At 39.8% G+C, this 17,798-nt stretch overlaps 2 long non-coding RNA genes across 2 annotated transcripts; both read left to right on the top strand.

The window, feature by feature from the left end:
* Positions 1-633: 633 nt before the first annotated feature.
* LOC116183322 (uncharacterized) lies at positions 634-2,183 on the top strand. Its single transcript, XR_004147923.2, has 2 exons — positions 634-832; positions 1,982-2,183. It is a non-coding gene; the product is annotated as an uncharacterized LOC116183322 (long non-coding RNA).
* Positions 2,184-3,358: 1,175 nt separating this feature from the next.
* LOC144247252 (uncharacterized) lies at positions 3,359-17,581 on the top strand. Its single transcript, XR_013340980.1, has 3 exons — positions 3,359-3,396; positions 12,942-13,002; positions 17,556-17,581. It is a non-coding gene; the product is annotated as an uncharacterized LOC144247252 (long non-coding RNA).
* Positions 17,582-17,798: the final 217 nt, after the last annotated feature.

Genomic DNA, 17,798 nt, shown 5'->3' with positions numbered 1-17,798 from the left:
AGTAGAAGTAAAATGAAATTTTATTGTCCTAGAAATGTTATTATCCATATGGCATTGTTTTAAAATCATACAACTTGAGTGATAAGTTCTGTATGGGAAAAAGAACTAGCAATGATACCTAGAGATTAGGAGGGCATAGATTTGCTGCAGTAAGGCCACTAGAATAAATGCAGAGCCTGACATATTATAATTTTAGAGGAATAGCACAGTATGAGAAATGACAGTAGAAAAGTAAAAGAACTGGAAAAAATGGAGAAGAGAAAGTGCCAAGTGAATAGTGGCACTAAATTCAGCAAAGAGTAGTAAAGGAAAAAAAAAACAGATATCCAGAGGAGTGAATAAGCCTTTAGTTATCCATAAGTGGTCCCATTACCAATTTAGAATTCATTACAAGCATTAGCATGGCAGCCATCAGCATCGTTTCTGGAACCTCCCTAAATGCTTTCTTTCATCCTTGTGAAAGCCTCCAAAGCATGGCAATACAGCACACCTGGCGCAGCGCCAGCTCGCAGCTCCTCAGCTGCATAGCAAAAACAGAGTTATGCTACGCGAGGGCAGAAAAAGTGGGGCCGGGCCAACATCCTCTCCTGTCACTGGGATGGGCAGAGGTGGGACAAAGGGTGGTCACGGGGAGGGAGGCTCATTGCTGCGATGGATGTGGGGACAAGCTGTGTTCTTCACCCCTGACCTCCCACTGGCGCCCACTCAGCAGCAGAGTGACAGCAGCGGTCAGGAAGATCTCCAGGGCTTTGGCACAGCAGCCCAGTTTGCTGAAAATCCGTTGTTATCCCAACTGCATTGTGGCTGGATTCCCTCTGCTGCCAGCTGAAGAGTAAGGGAGACTGACCAAATCTCTTGATGTTTTGGGCATCTCTGGTTTCATAATATTTGATAATCTGTGAATTGCTGTTCTCAGTGATGCTAGCTCAGAAAGCAGCAATGGAGATATGTTGAGTTGAGAATGCTTGTCAAATGCTGTTTGCTGGAAAATGCTTTTTTGAGAATGGCTAAACCCTTTCAGAAAGTTCTGCTGAATTTGACTTATTATTTTATTTGATGAAGGTTAAAATATTTTAATGTTTGGTAAATGCTTATTTGTATTTGTCTTAAAAAATTAAGTAAAAAATAGCAATGCAAAATGTGATAATGAGAACATCCAAACCAAAGTGAAAGATATATTTTTAAGTCAGACAAAATGTTTCAGTTTACAAGAAACAACCTTTTTATTTTTTTTTCTAATTTCAGCAGTAAAAGTGGGAGAAATTTTTGAAAAATAGATGATAAAATGGGAACTATGCCTGTAGCTTCTCTGAGGACCACTGGTCTTTCTTGTGTCCTTGGAAGGCATTTCTGCAGTCCTCCAGTACTTGCAACAATATTGTTGTGGCATTTTGTTTTACTCAGGCAGTAGTAAACGTTGCAAATAACTGAGTATCTCTCTCTTAATCAAATATTGAATTTGCCTGGGACACTTAGAGATTAAAAAACATTTACAAAGACAGTTGTATCAATAGAACATCCTTCATGGTGACCCTCAGATTGTCTTCAGGGAAACTATACTAACAGCATAATGTTTTCTGAGAAACATATTGTTTCCCTTGTAAAAAGAAGCAGACAACTTTGTACTTAGCTGAGGTAAGCTGTTGTTACTCTAATGGTCTATTAGGAAGAATTTTTGAAAATTATGATAGTCTCTGAGGCATTTCTGGTGTAAGAACATATGGCATCCTAACACTGATATCCTTGTTATTCAAATGAGAAAAATGTTTTTGTCTGAATTCTGAATCAAATTTTTTCATTTCAAGAAGTGTAGCAAAATTGTTAATGTTGGACATTTTACAGTGCATCACAGAAAGATTGGTCTAATTTCTCTTATATATGCTTTCATATCCCTGGGTCAGACTCACATAACTAGATTCCTTGATTCTGTGAACATTGAAACGTCCTGTGTCCTGATTATGTTTCCTTCTCTTTCATCCAGATCTCCCGATAAATATGAAGAAATGTTTACTGCAAATGCTTCAACTTGCTTCAAAATGCAGCTTAAAATACAGACTTCTTTCTGCTTACCCCTTCTGTATCCATTAGGCACCATTCTTTGACAGTGATGAATTGGATGAGAAATAATACAGGCTTGGTCTTCACTGGCATTTTCATTAAAATATTTTGCCTTTGAAAGTGTGGGAGAAATCAGCAGCTTATTTGGGTGAATCTTAACTGATGTCAGGGAGCAGCTGGTGCAGGCTAAAACATTGGTCTTTTCTTTCTTTTTGCTTTTCATTTCCTCTTGTTGAAGCAGAACAACATTTTTCATAGAACCATAAAATGATTTGTGTTGGAAGAAACCATAAAAATCATCCAGTTCCACCCTACCTGCCTTGGGCAGGGACATTTTCCACTGGACCAGGCTGCTCAAAGGCCCATCCAACCCAGCTTTGAACACTTCTGGGCATGGGACATCCACAACTTCTCTGGACAACCAGTTCCAGTGTCTCACCAACTTCCCAGTAAAAATATTCTTCCTACCATCTAATCTAAACTTACCTCCTTTCAGTTTGAAGTCATTCCCCCTTGTCCAACTACATGCCCACTGTATGCCACTCCAGCTCTCCTGCAGGTCCCCTTTAGGTACTGGAAGGCTGCTCTGTGGTCTCCCCAGAGCATTCCTTTCTCCAGGCTGAGCTAGCAAAGTCCAAGTTTTTGCCTAAAAGACCCTCTAGCAGAACTTAAATGAAAGAGATGGTCTATGAGAGAGCCCTGACTGGACCTGGTCTGTGTTTGGAGCATTACAGTAAGCACAGTGAAAATAGTGGGAGGTCTGGATTTCCAAAGATGATGTAACATACTCAGAGTTAATTGTGGCTAAATGCTGAAGTCAGATAAAATGGTGGGAAGCAGACTTGGGGGTCAGCATAGCAAAGAAATGGGAGGCAAATGCATTCAAACAGGAATGTTTGCAGCGTTGGTGTGAACACCAGTGTTTTACACCACTGGTGTAAACAAGGATGATTTCAGCAGTAATATCATTGTAAGCAAATAGAAATAACGTGGACTTTAGTGAGATCAAAAAAGTATGGTTACAGTAATTAAGTCTTGAACTGGTAAATTTAATGGTGATTATTGTTATTACTGTGACTGTTATTATTATTATTATTATTATTATTACTACTACTACTACTGTTGTTGTTGTTGTTAATGTTTGTCTGGGCAGGCAAAACAGACCAAGCACTGTGTTTGTGGGGAGCAGAACAGCAAGATCTGGATTTTACAAACAGGAGGCAAAACAAAACAGCAAATGTAGTGTCTAAGTACATTTTTAAATACCCCAGTGTGGGAGGCAGCCCTCGGGAGAATCATCCAGGAATGCCATGGGAAACCACGGCTGTGTAAGAAAAGGTATTGTCCCAGGATTCCCACCTTCCCCATGCAAATGAACGTATGTCCATCATATGTTGTACCCTCCCCAGTTCATGACTTTTGCTGGTTGTACTATCCCCCTGTTCTAGAAAGATCTTGTTCTCGGTTCCTCCACTGGTCCCCTTAGATAACCACTGAGGTTAGCCTTCTTATATACCCTGGCCTCTCCCTCAGAGAGGGCTCACAGAGTTTGCTTCCCCCATGTGTGGTTGTGTTCCTATTCCTGTCCGTGTCCTTCATCTCACCTTCAATAAACCCATGTGAATTTCAGCAACCTGAGTGTCCTCCTGTCTCTCTGTGGATTGTACAATTACACTATCTGGGCTTCTGTTGATCACCCAGCAGTGGGTCTCCCTGCGGGACAAGATCCAGGGAAGCCCACACCCCAGTTGTATTTTCCTAGGATGGCATTAGTGTGTTATTGTATACCAAATGAGTCTCAGAGGTGCTATCTACTTGTGAGCTCACTATCATAGCATATTTCCAGCTTGTCCCATCCGTCCTCCATGTGTTTTACATCTGCTGTAGAAACTGAAAGCCTTATTTCAAGCCTGGCCTTATTATTTTTGGATATTGAATTGCCTTAGTTCAGTGTAGAGGCTTTAGTATTTTCACTGTTTATGTGCAAAAGAGGGATTCTAGAGCAGAAAAAAAAACCCCAAAAAATTCATTACTAATTGGGAAAAGTTTATAATCCAACATGTACAAATATCCTATGCAACAACTCAAGTGATAGATAATATAAGGTGTGTAAAACGTATGGAGGTATTTACCACCACCAGTCCAGGACGTGGACAGGTGTCTCCTGGGCAGACAAGGGGGCAGTGATTTTGGAGAAAATGAGAATGTCTATGGTAATTGAGAGCCTGGGAGGAGAGGCTCATCTGAGAAAGGGAGAACAGAGAAGAGAAATAAGAAAGTTTCCTCTGAAGGATGATTCATAAAGCTAACAGACAACCTGCTAGGTCAGCAGGCCTTGGTTCAAATGAAAGAAGAAAAAGCTGAAGTGCCCCTCACTATGTCCCAGCTACTGTTAAGGTGAAGATGTCTTGTGCCCTTAGGCAAGGATACTGAGTCAGAGGGCTGGCCAAAATCCAACAGTTTTGCTTTTTGAAAAATCTCAAAGTTGTTGAGATTGACATGAGATGTCAGCACACACAAGATGAAGACTTTCTGATAGTTATCACTGAAATAATATGATTAATCCATTGGAGAGTGAAATAAGGCTTTTTTAGTGGAGTGGCCTGCACAACACAGTGAGGAGGTGGGTCTGACTCTGTGTGAGTACATTGTGTGAAGGGTATCTCCCGGTGTATCTTGTTCCCTTTAATGCAGCCATCAGCTCTTGGACAGGGTGTTCTTGCATGGTCAAACAGGATCCTTGCTCAGCTCTGCCTCCTCTCCAGTTAATCTCACCAGCACAACAAACCCAGCATTGCTGCCTGTCCTCATCAACATTACTGCTTGTTACTTGCTGTCGTGGGGCTCGTCCAGTGAGCAATCTGTGCCGCTCACAAATGGAGTAGAGGAGAGGTAGAGCAGTACAGCATGGGAAAAGGGAAGCTGGCAGTCTTTTCCTTTTTTGCACTGCTTTTCTCTCAAAATCTCTGTGACTGAGCACAGCTCTTTCCCCCACAGGAATCCCATTATTTCACTTTGAAAATCTGGTCAGTCTGCTCATCATTAGGTTAAATCAGGATTCCCAGTCCTGTGCCTAATGTGTTGTGTGGGGAATTAAGTAATGACACTTAAAATCCCTTCTAATTTTAGTTTAAATTATTCTCTACAATTAAATCTTGCTTTCTTGGCAAAACTATTCTAGATTATTTTAAACAATTAAATTTGCTGCAGACACATATCCCTTGATCCACTGAGCTTCACCCTCCTCTCCCAATCCTGGAGTGACTTGTAACCATGTGTACTCCTTGCCTCCTGAGAGAATATCTCAAGGACAAAAAAAGCTGTCAAGTGACAAGAACAAAGCACAAGGAAGTGCTGCTTGTCCTTGCTCTCCCTCTCAGTCCCAATAAAAAAAAAACCTAATAATGCCCATTTTAGGTAGCTGTTTGTACAACCCTACTCTCATTATTTCAGCAAAGCAGTGCAAGCTGCCAGCTGTATCTTTTGTATCTCTTATCTTTTTGTATCTCTTCTCCAGACACACTTTGCAGAAGAGCTCTTTGCTGCTATTTTGAATGTGAGTTTCCCCCCTCCTCCCTCTTTTCTTCTTGTTGTTTCTCTAGATCTTGACTGAAAGGAGAGTAGGGAGAGCTCTGCATGCATGGCTGAGGACGACAGGCAGGGCAGGGGATGAGCAGCAGCAATCCCTTCTATTTCTTGTGTCATTTTCTCACTTCCTTACTAATACCCTGATAATTAGAAGGGTTCTTATTAAGCTTATCTCGGTTCCTTGATTTAAATGCTAACTATTTGTAATATCCAGAGGTGTCCTGCCGACTGCTGTTCTGAATAGGAGCGTTTCTGCTTACATCCCCAAGGCTTTTCAGATGCAGAGCCCTTTGGGCAGCCATCTCCCAGTTCCCAGTGTAGCTCTGACAGGGGATGGATTCTGGGAATGTACAGAGTGCCTCTGTAGGGCTGCAGCATGAGTGCTGCATCCTATCTCCTTTAGTGCTGTCCCTACTGGCCTCAAGCCAAGTTTAGCCCTTGCTGAACACAAGAAAAGTCCAAGTGTTTTTTGGCAGAAATACAAACCACTTGGAGCACTTTGGCGTATGGATGTGAAGTGTTTTATAAGCACCCTTAGAAGCCCAGCACAGCTCCTTGTATCATAAATTTCTGTACTGTGGATAAGCCTTGAGAAAATACCTAGGAGAGAAATGGGAGGCAACTGACAGCATAATTACTGGTTTGGGGAAAAAGGAGGCCAGAAATGGAAGGGAGAAGAGATACTTGTTGATTAGCTAAAATTTTCATAGTGCAGTTTGACCAGGAATTGGAAATCAGAGAGGAATTGAGCACATTTCCATTTCAAGGCTCATTTTCCTTATTGATAACAAAACCTAAAAATTTACCAAAAAAGAATAACTTAATTTTATGAAGTAAAATATTTAAATTTACTAGTACTCAAGTTTTCCCAAATTTCATTTTGGATTTAGATTTATTATGCTACCCTTATTTTGCTGTTACTTCCATACCATTAAATCCTCTGATCTCAATAAGAGTTGTCTGCAGATATTTCCACATTTTTATTCCTCAATCAGTGCCTTGGATGCAACCACAATTTAATTCCATCAGAAGTGATGACAAATGTTCTTTGGTGAATCTGAAAGATGATATCAGAATACACTTTGTGTGCAGTGCTCTTATAATAATCTTATAATAATCTATTTCTCTTGGCCTGATGAAAAGGAAAAGTTCCTGCTTTAGAAAAATATAAAAATAAAATTACTCCACTGATTTAAATTCTTGCCTCAGTTTCACTATTATGAATCTGGAGAGAGAAAAATAAAGAATTAATATGATTTTTTTTGTCTTGTCAGTCTGTATCACTTGAAGACTCACTGGTTAAATTTCAATGGCTATGAAGCAGGACACATTTGTGAAGCTGCTTGAAGGTTAGCGGGTACCCAAGACAATAAAGCAGTGATAGCATGACCCCAGTTAACAAGTTTTATCTTGACAAGGAACTTAGTCCTGTCTGCCTTAACGAGTTTAAAAGTAAAATAAAGAGAAGCTGTCAAGGTCTAGGGAGATGTGTGCATCACTTTTGAGTGTTAGTAGGGCAGCTTCACAGAGCTGACGAAAGAATTGGAAAGAGCTCAGGAAAGAATTGGGAGGTCTCCTTAGCTCTGATTCCTCTATTGCTTTCAGACCACACCAAGCACATCCCACCAAAAATTGACACAACATAGGATATCAAGACAAACTAAACCAGTTAAGCAGTTTTATACCCACTGCTTTTCAAACAGGACATACTCTCCAACATGGGACAGAGAGCACACAGAGGTGTTCTGCCTCCTGCAACCTATATATGCATATATACTCTCCCTACATGCTGTTCTTGTACCGCATGGGGGTTTTGTGGTGAGTGAACCTAATGATGCTCCCTATTTATTCTTGATTTTTCTTTGTCAAGAGGACAGAGCAGTCCCTATGTTGAATGTCACAGCTATTTACTGATTTCCTATGGCTTGCAAAGTAAATCTCCTTGTTTCCTATAATTAACCATGTACTTGCAGTTAGAGAATGATCCTGTGATATCACTGGTTTATTAGAGGAAACTGGAAGCAGAGAGAAAATCTATGAAACTATGGGAAGGAAAAGAAACTGGTTGAAACTATGGGAGGGGAGAAAAACTGGATGAGAAACAAGTATTCAAGAAAACTGAGCATTCCATGTATTTTTCTGGCATGGTGGCACTAGGAAAGTCTTCGAAGAAGGTATGGATGTTTTTTCTCTGATCAGAGGAGACAGGCCCCTTTAGTTCTGCATCTAGTTCTGTATCTAGTTCTGCCAGTGAATCCTCAGAAAAAGAGAGGAAAAAAACATTGGACTTCAGAAACTTAGAACAACTTCCTAGAGGTTGGAAAGCAGTGTGAATGGAGGTCTCCAGCATAAGGAGAAGCAGCACAGTGCAAACTGTGAAAGAGGGTGCACTGGCTGAGACTTCCCTCCTCTGCTCCTTCTTCTGATGGCTGCTCCTGAGTTCCAAGTTCCTCTAGGGGCTGCTTCATCACACTCCATCTGGCAGCTGCTCCTGGAAGCACTGCTTACCCTCTGCAGCCAGAAGGAGATGGGATATCTTGCTCATTTCACCAGGATTTACCAACATGGCATATTCAGACTGCAGCTGGTTAAGGGAGACTTGCAGGAACATTTTGTCCCCTGGATCTGAAGGCTTTTCAATCTACAAGGGGGCAGTGGGAGCCTTTGAGGAAGGAAATGGTGGCACTGCTAGTATTGGAAGATGATCATGCATAGACTTAATTGAAAATGTGTTTAAAAATACACTGCTAGAAATGTTAACAAGGTGCAAGAAAATTTTTAAGGCAGTAACTAAAGACAAACTTTTGGGTTGGTCCCTTCAATTATTCCCAAATTCTGTATGTGTGGGAAGAATTGATACACAAACTTAGGAACACTGAGATGTGGGATACAGGCTACTGTTGATAATAAAAAAAACAGTGGTATTGATTGCTTAACCTTCAACAAGTAGAACAGGGAAATAAGGCAAATAGGGACACCCCTCCACATGGTGAACAGCCAAATATCAAACATCAGTAAAGATTAAAAATAATTGTCATATATGCTTTGATATAGACTGAGAAGAAGGCAATTTAATCAATTTGTTATACTCTGTGTGATATGCATGTCTCAGAAGTTTGTTGTTTTGAAGTTGGTTTGGAAAAAAAAAAGAAAAAAGTCAAAGAGATTTCATTTACAGATAATATGCTAAAAGTTGGTATAAGAGAGGCCTAGAAAAATATATTTGTATGTAGATGGTAATAGAATTTAAAGTTATAAAAATAGAGAATAACCTGGTAATGAAGTTTGGCCAGACAGGTAGGCAGGATTCCTTTCACTGTATGGCATCAACATATACCATTACTGCCTCCTCCAAAATATTGTCTATACACTCTCAATTTTTCTTGTGAGGAATCTGTACTACTATTACTTTGTCTTTTTTGATGTGCCTGCAAACTCTCCTTCCTTACTGATGACCAATTTATTTTAATTGTGGGGTCTTTTCCTTTTTTTTTTTTTAAGGTTATTAATACATAGCATGTCAAGCTTTGCATAAAATCCCTGTTAGAGCAATGTATTAGACGATGGAGTCTGCCATACAAAAATAAGATAAATACAGTAGTTTGCTATCATAAAAATATGGCTAGCAACAATTCACAGCCCCAGCAAAAGAAAAACTGATGCTGAAAATTGGCACATTGAGACATTCTCACTGTTCAAGTCCAATTATCTCCTTGGTAACAAGTTCTTTCATTCATTACATATTGTGTTGTCAGAATAAACCATGTAATAGTGCTGTATCTGGGTCTGTACTGCTACCGCAAATATGGAATATGGAAGCCTAAGTATGCAACCTGCTAACCATTTTCATATGCTTGCTGGAAAATAAAAATATCCATATGAATCCAGAACTGTCAGACTACAGTACTCTTCATTGTTCATGTGTAACTTTCTTTTAAGATACAAGTCCTCAGAAGTTAATGGATTTTGAGTTAGTTTCTGTCTTGTGAAAGAAAAAACAGCCTGGCCATGATTTAAAATACCCCTCTCACCAGTAAACTGTGATTTTGCCATGCTAATAACCTAATTCTAATGAACATGTTTTATACATTTCAAGCTTTTACAAAAGTTGAATGGACTTTACCCAAAGCACAGGTGGAATATGTTGAGGTGATTTACACAGCACCCCTGACTCAAATTAAGTGGTTGCAGCTTTGTGTGCTGGAGGTATAACTTGATGATGTTGATTTTGTGGGATTTTTTCTCCTGATTCCAGCTTGACTGTAATTAGGATAATGGTTGCTGGGGGCTGAGAGTGGAAGAGGGCATTCATTCAATAATTATCAGGTCTAGTGTCAAGGAAACTGCTATGTGAGAAAAAGAACAAGGCAGAGCTGTGCTATTATAGCCCCGTGTACGCAGCTATCTGTTTTGGGCCAAGATCCAAAAGCATTTTGTGGTCTAAAACAGCATCCAGAGATTTCAGCTGGGATAGGAGCCCATTTCTCTTTGTTGCACAAGCACATAGGAAGAGATATTCTGCCACCCAAGACTTTTCAGTCTTGGGTGGCAACTACAGGCTTTAGAAAGGGAATGGAAAGATGAAGGCAACTGGGACTGGAACACAGCTTATACATGGCTTTGGCATGACATCCATTGTGAAGTCATAAATTGATTTTCTTTCTTCCAATCCCTGCTATGGCTACAGGGACCCCTTTTGATCTCAGATGGGATCCCTGCAGTCATAGCAGCAGTGAAAGAGAAAACCAGAATATTCACCTCTTGACTGGTTCCTTCTGACAGACAAGGAATCTAAAATATAGCTTTTAGAGAGACGGTATCATGTCATATAGTGCCAGTAAAATTAGAAACCAAGAAAGACATAATGTAAGAATGATGGGCGTGGCTCCCTTGTGTAGGAGAGAGTTTTACCATTCGTAGCAAGAGTTATGTGCCTTTTAAGTTAGAGCCTGCCAGCCTGCTTATATCCTGCTTCTAAGTTATTGGTATTAACTTGGCATGTTCCGTCAGTCATTACCTTCAATGTCAGTCCTAAGCTTTTCTTGTTAGTAATAAAAGTGGGAGCATTAGGACAGATAGCACTGCTGTGCATGAAGTAAACAAGAAGTCTGCCGTCCTCTGATAAAAGCTACTCCCTGTTAAAGTGATGTTTGCTGCTGCAGCTGCTAATGGCAGCCCATGCAGGGGTGAGTGAGTTGAAGGGAACAAATTAGTGTAGGCATACATTTATCATAAAGTTATCAATTTTTAGGTTGGTTAGGGAGAAAGTAAATTAAGGAATGAGTCAAAGATGTAATACTAATATTAGTATTCACATAGTGCCTGAAAGACCAAGTATCTGAATGTCCCAGAGAAAGCAATGTCTCCCAAAGTCAGATGAAACATGAAAACCAGCACATATATGATTCAAAAATGCTGATGGGAATGTAGTTGTGTAGACACAGTTACATGTGTGTGAGCCAATGAACATGTGATGATTTCATACATCACGGAGGTGATGCTTGCTTGAGCCCTGCTGTGTACCATGTAGCTGACCCACATCAGGGCTTACCCTGGCATGTACAGTTGTGTAGTTTTAGTCTTAAGCACTCAAAAATGTTGCCAGCCTAAAAGCTCTTCAGCTATGCAGCTAACACAGCTCTTCAGCTCTTCAGCTACACATGATATGTTGGCTGACAAATGCACACTCTGGAGTGTGCAAATGGTTACTTAGGAACAGTTGCACTTTCCTTCGCCAACTTCATCTGCAATGTTGACTGAACACAGAGATCTTCTCAATTGCAAGGACTGCCATGATCGTGGGACAGTAAGTCCATGAAGAACATTACATTATTTTTATACTGGACTCTTCAGAGGAAACTGCCTCAATCAGAAATCTGATCCTGGACTCTCTGTCATTTGGGGTATTTCTATTTTATCATCTGACAAAAGGGGAAAAATATCACTCATAGCACTGCTTTTCTGCTAACCCTTTCCAAGTTTAACATCAATGAAACTTGCTATTTTTTTGTGTGATGACTGAAAAGAGAAGAGTTTCTCATTCAGACATGCTGGGAAAATGTTTTAACACAGAGTAAAAAGCTGCAGTCTAAAGAACAGATCTATAAAGGTCTGGGAATAGTCTTTCACAACTGGACAATGAAGCAATTTCTCATAAAATGATAAAAAAAAAGGAATTGGTTTTGTAATATCTTGTTTTCTTCTCATAGGTCCTGATTATTGTTTCAGTATTACACATATTGTCACATGGAAAAGAAGCATGACATCAGCATTTAAAAAGTAACTTGAATGATCATTCAAATACTCCCATGTAACATTAAGTGTACAAAGAATGCCATAAGATGAGCATACACCACCCACTGGAGTCTCAGTTAGATAAGAAATTGCTGAACCCAAAAAGAACAAAGGTTTCACTCCCCAAGGCAGCAATAATGCTACTTAAAATACCACTGTATCTCTAAGCTAGCTGCTGTCCTCTGTAACTTCAGATGTATTTTAGGATTACTAGTGTTGAATTTGTAAAGAACTTGAGGTTTAATACAAATATTAGAGTCAAAAGAGAATTACAGATATGCATATTGCAGGGTGCTTTCACAAGATTCTGATACTGGAAGCTAAACAGAAATTAAAGTACTTCCAAAAGGAATTTGAATAGGGAATAGGGATTTTCCCAGCCCTGTAACAAGTTTATGAAATCTGTTTGATGTGTGTTTTTGAGGAGGACTGAGAGCCCTATGTTTAAGTTTTGAAATAATTTAGAGATCCAAGTAGGGCACTATTAACCTTCCATATTGACTTTTCTAATTGCTGTTGGATTTCAGTGACTTTTAACCATGGACTAACCCTGTCTTCCATGGTTAAACCATGGCAAAATTCTGACTCATAAAAGTACTGCATATCCATGGTAATGGTAGGGCTTTAAATTCTAGGCAGGTGGGAATTTGTATCAGCTCCATAGAATTTATACAGGTGTCTTTTTCATTGTCTCAGCTAAACACTGATGTTTTCTGCTAAATTAAAGGTATTAAGGGAGTTGGTCCTGATGGGACTGAGGTTATACTCTGAGGCTGACAAGAATGGAGGTTTTTCCCTTTACAAGTAAAGCTGTTCCATTTCATGTGGTCTTGACTTCCTAAATTAGTCATTTTCCTGTACAATTCTTCTGACATTAGTTTCTCCAGCAGTGATTTATGTCTTAGTAGCTGACAGTGTTTTAAATACAACAGTGCTTGATCAAAGCAGATCTAGATTTTCAAAACCTACCTTTATTACTCACTCATATTTTTCCTATGCAGATTATTCTTCCTGCTGGTGTGATAAATCCTGCTGCTGAATGATAGGATTTACCTCAATGGGGTAAGTGACTCCAGGCTCTTCTTTTCTTTCAAGCCTTTTTCTATGTATTATGCATATTTCTCTGTTTATTTACTTATGGAGGTAAAAAACTTATCTGATTGACCTTAGTTCCAAAGTGACTCTGGTATGTATCATCCTTTTCAAGTTAGAGGTATTATAAAAGACAGAGATTCCTTGGGGGCACCTGAAGTGAGATGGACACAAGGGCAAAAGAACATACTCATAGAAAACCTTTTTTCATAAGTTCTTCCTTTTATGGAATAAGACATAACAACAACAACAACAATAATAAGTAATTTTTAAAAAATTAATAATAATAATAATAAGTAGTAGTAGTAGTAGCAGCAGCAGCAGTAGTAGTAGTAGTGGTGGTAGTGGTAGTAGTCATCTCCTAAGGGCTGGGAATTCAATGATTTTTAAGTTATGGGAAAAATACATTTAAAAATAAAAAGGTGAAAGATTATAACCCCTGAAGCTGGGGATATTTCTTGCAGCATTTCTTCTGCCCAGCTCATTATCTGTATGTCTCATTGTCCCAGTGCTGTGTCTCCCACAGAGAGTTAAAAAACGATAAACAAATAGATCTCAATTTAGCAGCAAATCCTTCTGGGAGGATATTGTAAAGCTGGAATTTTTCCATCTTTCAAATTTCCTGGTGATTTTGTATCTAAATGTTTTTCACATATGAAAGTCTTTTCATATCATCTTGACAGGAAGCACAGCACATACCACACTACTGAAAGCACCTAGAGTTTAAAATGAGAGATGAACAACCTGGCTTAGCAGGGGATGCAGTAAGAATTCGTTCAGTCATCAAGCCAAATCTCAAAATGACCCCAAACTAATTTATGTCTGTCTGAGTGTTGTCTTTGAATCTTATGTGTTCCAGGGTCTCCTAGAGAAAAAATATAGAAGTTCATTCCCTCTTATGTAGGGAAGCCCCATAACCCATGAGATTTGAAAAGAGCGTCTAGTGAAAGCTCAGTAAGGGGTTGAAAAGGATGCATAAAAGAAATAGGGCCCCAGTTCCTCAGAAGCTGTTTATCCTGTCTGCTAAAATGTCGCTTTGGCTGTTTCTCTGAGTCATGCCATGATAGTAACAATACTCTGCGCTATTACAAGAGAGGTTGGTGAGGGAATAGAAAAAGCAAGGTAGTTCCCTTTGCTCTAAGGCACCCTGAGTGAGTAATACATATGAGTCTTCACATTCAATTCCAGCTATCTTCAATAAAAGGATTGTTTATTTGCCACAGGGTAGCAAAACAAAGGTAACCCAAAGAAGAAATAAACAAAAAAATAAAAGTTAAGCAGACTGTAAGCACAATAGACCAACTTACTTCAGGGATACATTTAACCCAGCTAAATATATTATTGCAAAAAAAAAGCATTCAAGCTGGGCATGAAAGCTGACTTCTTAAAACTCGTTTAGCATCTAAAGTCAGGCACCTAAATCTAGAATCTAGAATGAGAGTGCTTAAAAAAGAAAAAGAAAAAAAAAATAAAGAAAAAAGGAATCTTTCCTAAGGTGGTCACATTTCTGCAGTTCTTACAAATGTGAGCAGTACCTGAGGGGAACTGTGGTTTTGCACATTTATAGTTCAAGCTCTCCACTTGAAACAACCAGCACAGAGCTGCAGTGAAACTTCAGGGCACAGTGTCGCTTTGGCATCTCTCCTCCCTGCCTTGCTGCCTCTGGAGATGCAATGAAAATTCAGTAAAAGACACAAACGAGCAGTTTTGAATCTGGATTACAGCTTTGCCATAGGAAATGGGTATTTATAAGCACTTAACTGCTGTCCTCATTGTGTTTGTTCCTAATTTGCAGTATTTTTGAATGTGTTGTAGGCTTTCCAGTCTCTTCTAGCTTTTGCCATCTTGCTTGTTTAAACACCCTCTCTTATCTGTGGAAGCAGGGGAATGGGCTGCATCCAAGCAAGGATTGTGAAATATAAGCTGTCCTTTCCTCTTGTGATATACTCTTTCTTTTCATTACTGGGAAAAAGAAAACTTCCAACTCAAGACCATTTTTAAAATGGATTTAAGTCACATAGTTCCAATCTAAAAATTGTATGTTATTCATATTTTCAGTTGATTTCATGGGAAATGAAGGAGGTAAATAAGAGTTATAAATACTTTTGTCAACTTAGAGCCCGTGCTCAATATTGCAATACATCTCTCCCAGTCAATCAAGTGGAGCTGTTTTTGCTATACCAGAGAACTCTCATTTTTACTGTAAAATTGCCTTAGCAGATACTGTGGAAGCTGCATGATCTGACCTGTGCATTTTTAGCTATATAAAGCCCATTTTTCTCTCATTATTTAACATTTGGTTTAGGTTTATTATCTTTTTGCATTGTTTACAACATCAATGGTTTGCATTTAATCAAATAATTTCAGTTCAGTTCCATTGTATACATTTGTTCTCCAAGTGTTCACATAAAATCCTGTTAGTGTGTTTTTTCTTAGCACATTTTGGGATACAATGGCCCATTACTATGAAAATGGAAATAACTGTACTCCCAGGCAGGTGAAGTGTTGCGTGGCATAACTGCTGTGCTACTAAATTTTACACTCACATTTTGTTATACAGTATAATTCATATCAGAAATGCAGGATGGTGACTTGTCACACATGGTATGTGCTGTGGGTTTTTTTCAAGTTTTAGCAAAAATCAATCTAGCTGCATGAGCTGTGAGAGCAGGAGCTCCCTCCCCCACTTCTTCCATATGTTCTGAATTAACTGCTGCATTCACATGAGCAAAATAGAGCTGGAAATAGAAACTGGAGCCCAGATCCTCCTTTGGCATAAACTGCATAAACTAGTGCAGTTACACTGCAGCTAAAATGCATGGGTTGATGTAAATAAGTAAAGATATGGCCCTTAAGATTTCACTTATTGCCTAGTCTTAGCCACTAAAAGAAAAGCATCTGTGCTTTGCAGGCTACAAGCCCACTGTTGTAAAAGAGGATGTCCCCTTTGAAAGTGCTGTGCTATACATCTTCTTAAAAAGTCGTGGTAGAAAATTTAAGAAATGTTAAGTCATTAAGTTTTATAATCTTTATATGCTTTCACAGTACTATTAAAATTGCTCAGACTTGAATATTAATCATAGAAAATGAGGAATCTCAGTTGTTTTTTGTCAATGTGTGGTTGAGTTAAGGACACCATGCTAAAGCAACTGGGAAATCCTGAGAAAGCTCTGAAGCCAGGAAGGGTTTACTGAAAGCAATTTGTGCTTGAATAGCCTCAGTTCTTTCTGTGGTGAAATGTCATGCTCTGTGGATAAGTGGAGAGCAGTGGATGTTTGCCTCAAATTTAGCAAACCTTTTGACATACTCTGGAAAAACATCCACATAACTTCATTGAGGAGATAAGGTCTGGATGTACAGTAGTAGTTAATGACAGGAAGTTGAATTGGCAGCAGTCTGATGTTCCTGGGAATCTGACCTTGAGGTTGATTCTGTTGGTCATCTTCATTAAAAGCCTGGGTGATGGGCTGGCATGGGTGAGTCCTCTGCAAGTTATGGATGGTACAAGTCTGGGGGATGCAGCTGGCATGCTGCTGGGCTTGCTGAGGAGGAGCCTCAACAAGCTGGATGAATGGGTAGTAAGGAACATTGTGAGGTTCAACAAAAGCAAAGGCAAATTCCTATGCCTGGGATGGAATAAACCCATGAATGGACACCAGCTGTAGTTTACTTGGGTAGCAGCAGCTCTCCGGAAATGGACCTTGTCATCCTAGTAGTGTTAAACATGTCAACACTGATTTTAAGGGGAAGAAGGCTGAAAATATCCTGGGCTACATTAGCAAGACTATATTCAGCAGGCTAAACAAAGTGATTTTCCCTTCTGTTCAGCACTGACAAGCCATACTTGGAGTGCTGGGTCCAGTTTAGGGCCACCTCCAAACAGTTGTTGACAAACTAGAAAGAGTCCAGAGGAGAGCTGCTAAGACACTGGGGAGACTGGAGGATGTGACATACAAGGAAAGTCTATGGTTTTTTGTGTGTGTATCTAATTGCAGTCTTTCATTACCTGAGGAAGCATTAGAGGCAGCACAGAGCCTGATTCTTCTTCACACACAAAAAGGGATGAGAGATGACAGCAATGAATTGCAGAAAGGGAAATTCTGACTAAAATATTCTCAACACAAAGTGTGTTGAGACAGGTTCACATGCATGGAGGTCCATCTGTAGCTGATGGTGTACAGAGAAATTTTTAGGGAAAAAGAAGAAGGTAAGAGAAGGAGAAACAGACAGATGGAAAGAAGGTGGTGGGGAAACTGCTCATGGTCCAGCTGGGAAAGGAAGAGATGAGGGTCTCCAGAGGAACACCTTCCTGCCTCCTATGCAGCAGGGTTCCCTTATAGTAATTTTTCCACAGTAACTCTGTAGTTTCCACCAGCCTTTGCTCAAACTTCTGGCTTGTGGCTCCTGCTGAGGAACATTAGCACTGCCTGGAGAGTGCTTTGATGATTGGCAGGGGCAATGCCCTGCTTGGTAGTTTTGTGGATGTACATTGTCAGTTCTCTAATGCAATCCAAATGCTACAGCTGGAGGGAAAAGGGAAGAAGAGGAGAAAGAAGAGGTGACTATCAGCACACCAGCAGAAACCACCTCCCTGCCACAACAACACTTTCAATGCTTGCAGGTGCTTGAGAGAAACAGCACGAAGCAGCTCACGAGCAACAAAAGAAAGGCACCATGGTAGAGGCTCTGGAAAGCATTGCCATGACAGCTGGCATGAAGAGGAGTGAGGCTGGGCATGAAAAAGGAGAAAAGGAGGTCTACAACAT

This window comes from Lonchura striata, chromosome 1 (genome assembly GCF_046129695.1).
Source record: "Lonchura striata isolate bLonStr1 chromosome 1, bLonStr1.mat, whole genome shotgun sequence".
In the NCBI taxonomy this organism is placed as follows: domain Eukaryota; kingdom Metazoa; phylum Chordata; class Aves; order Passeriformes; family Estrildidae; genus Lonchura; species Lonchura striata.
The sequence above is the reverse complement of the archived record's forward strand: the minus strand, read 5'-3'. Positions and strand labels throughout refer to the sequence as shown.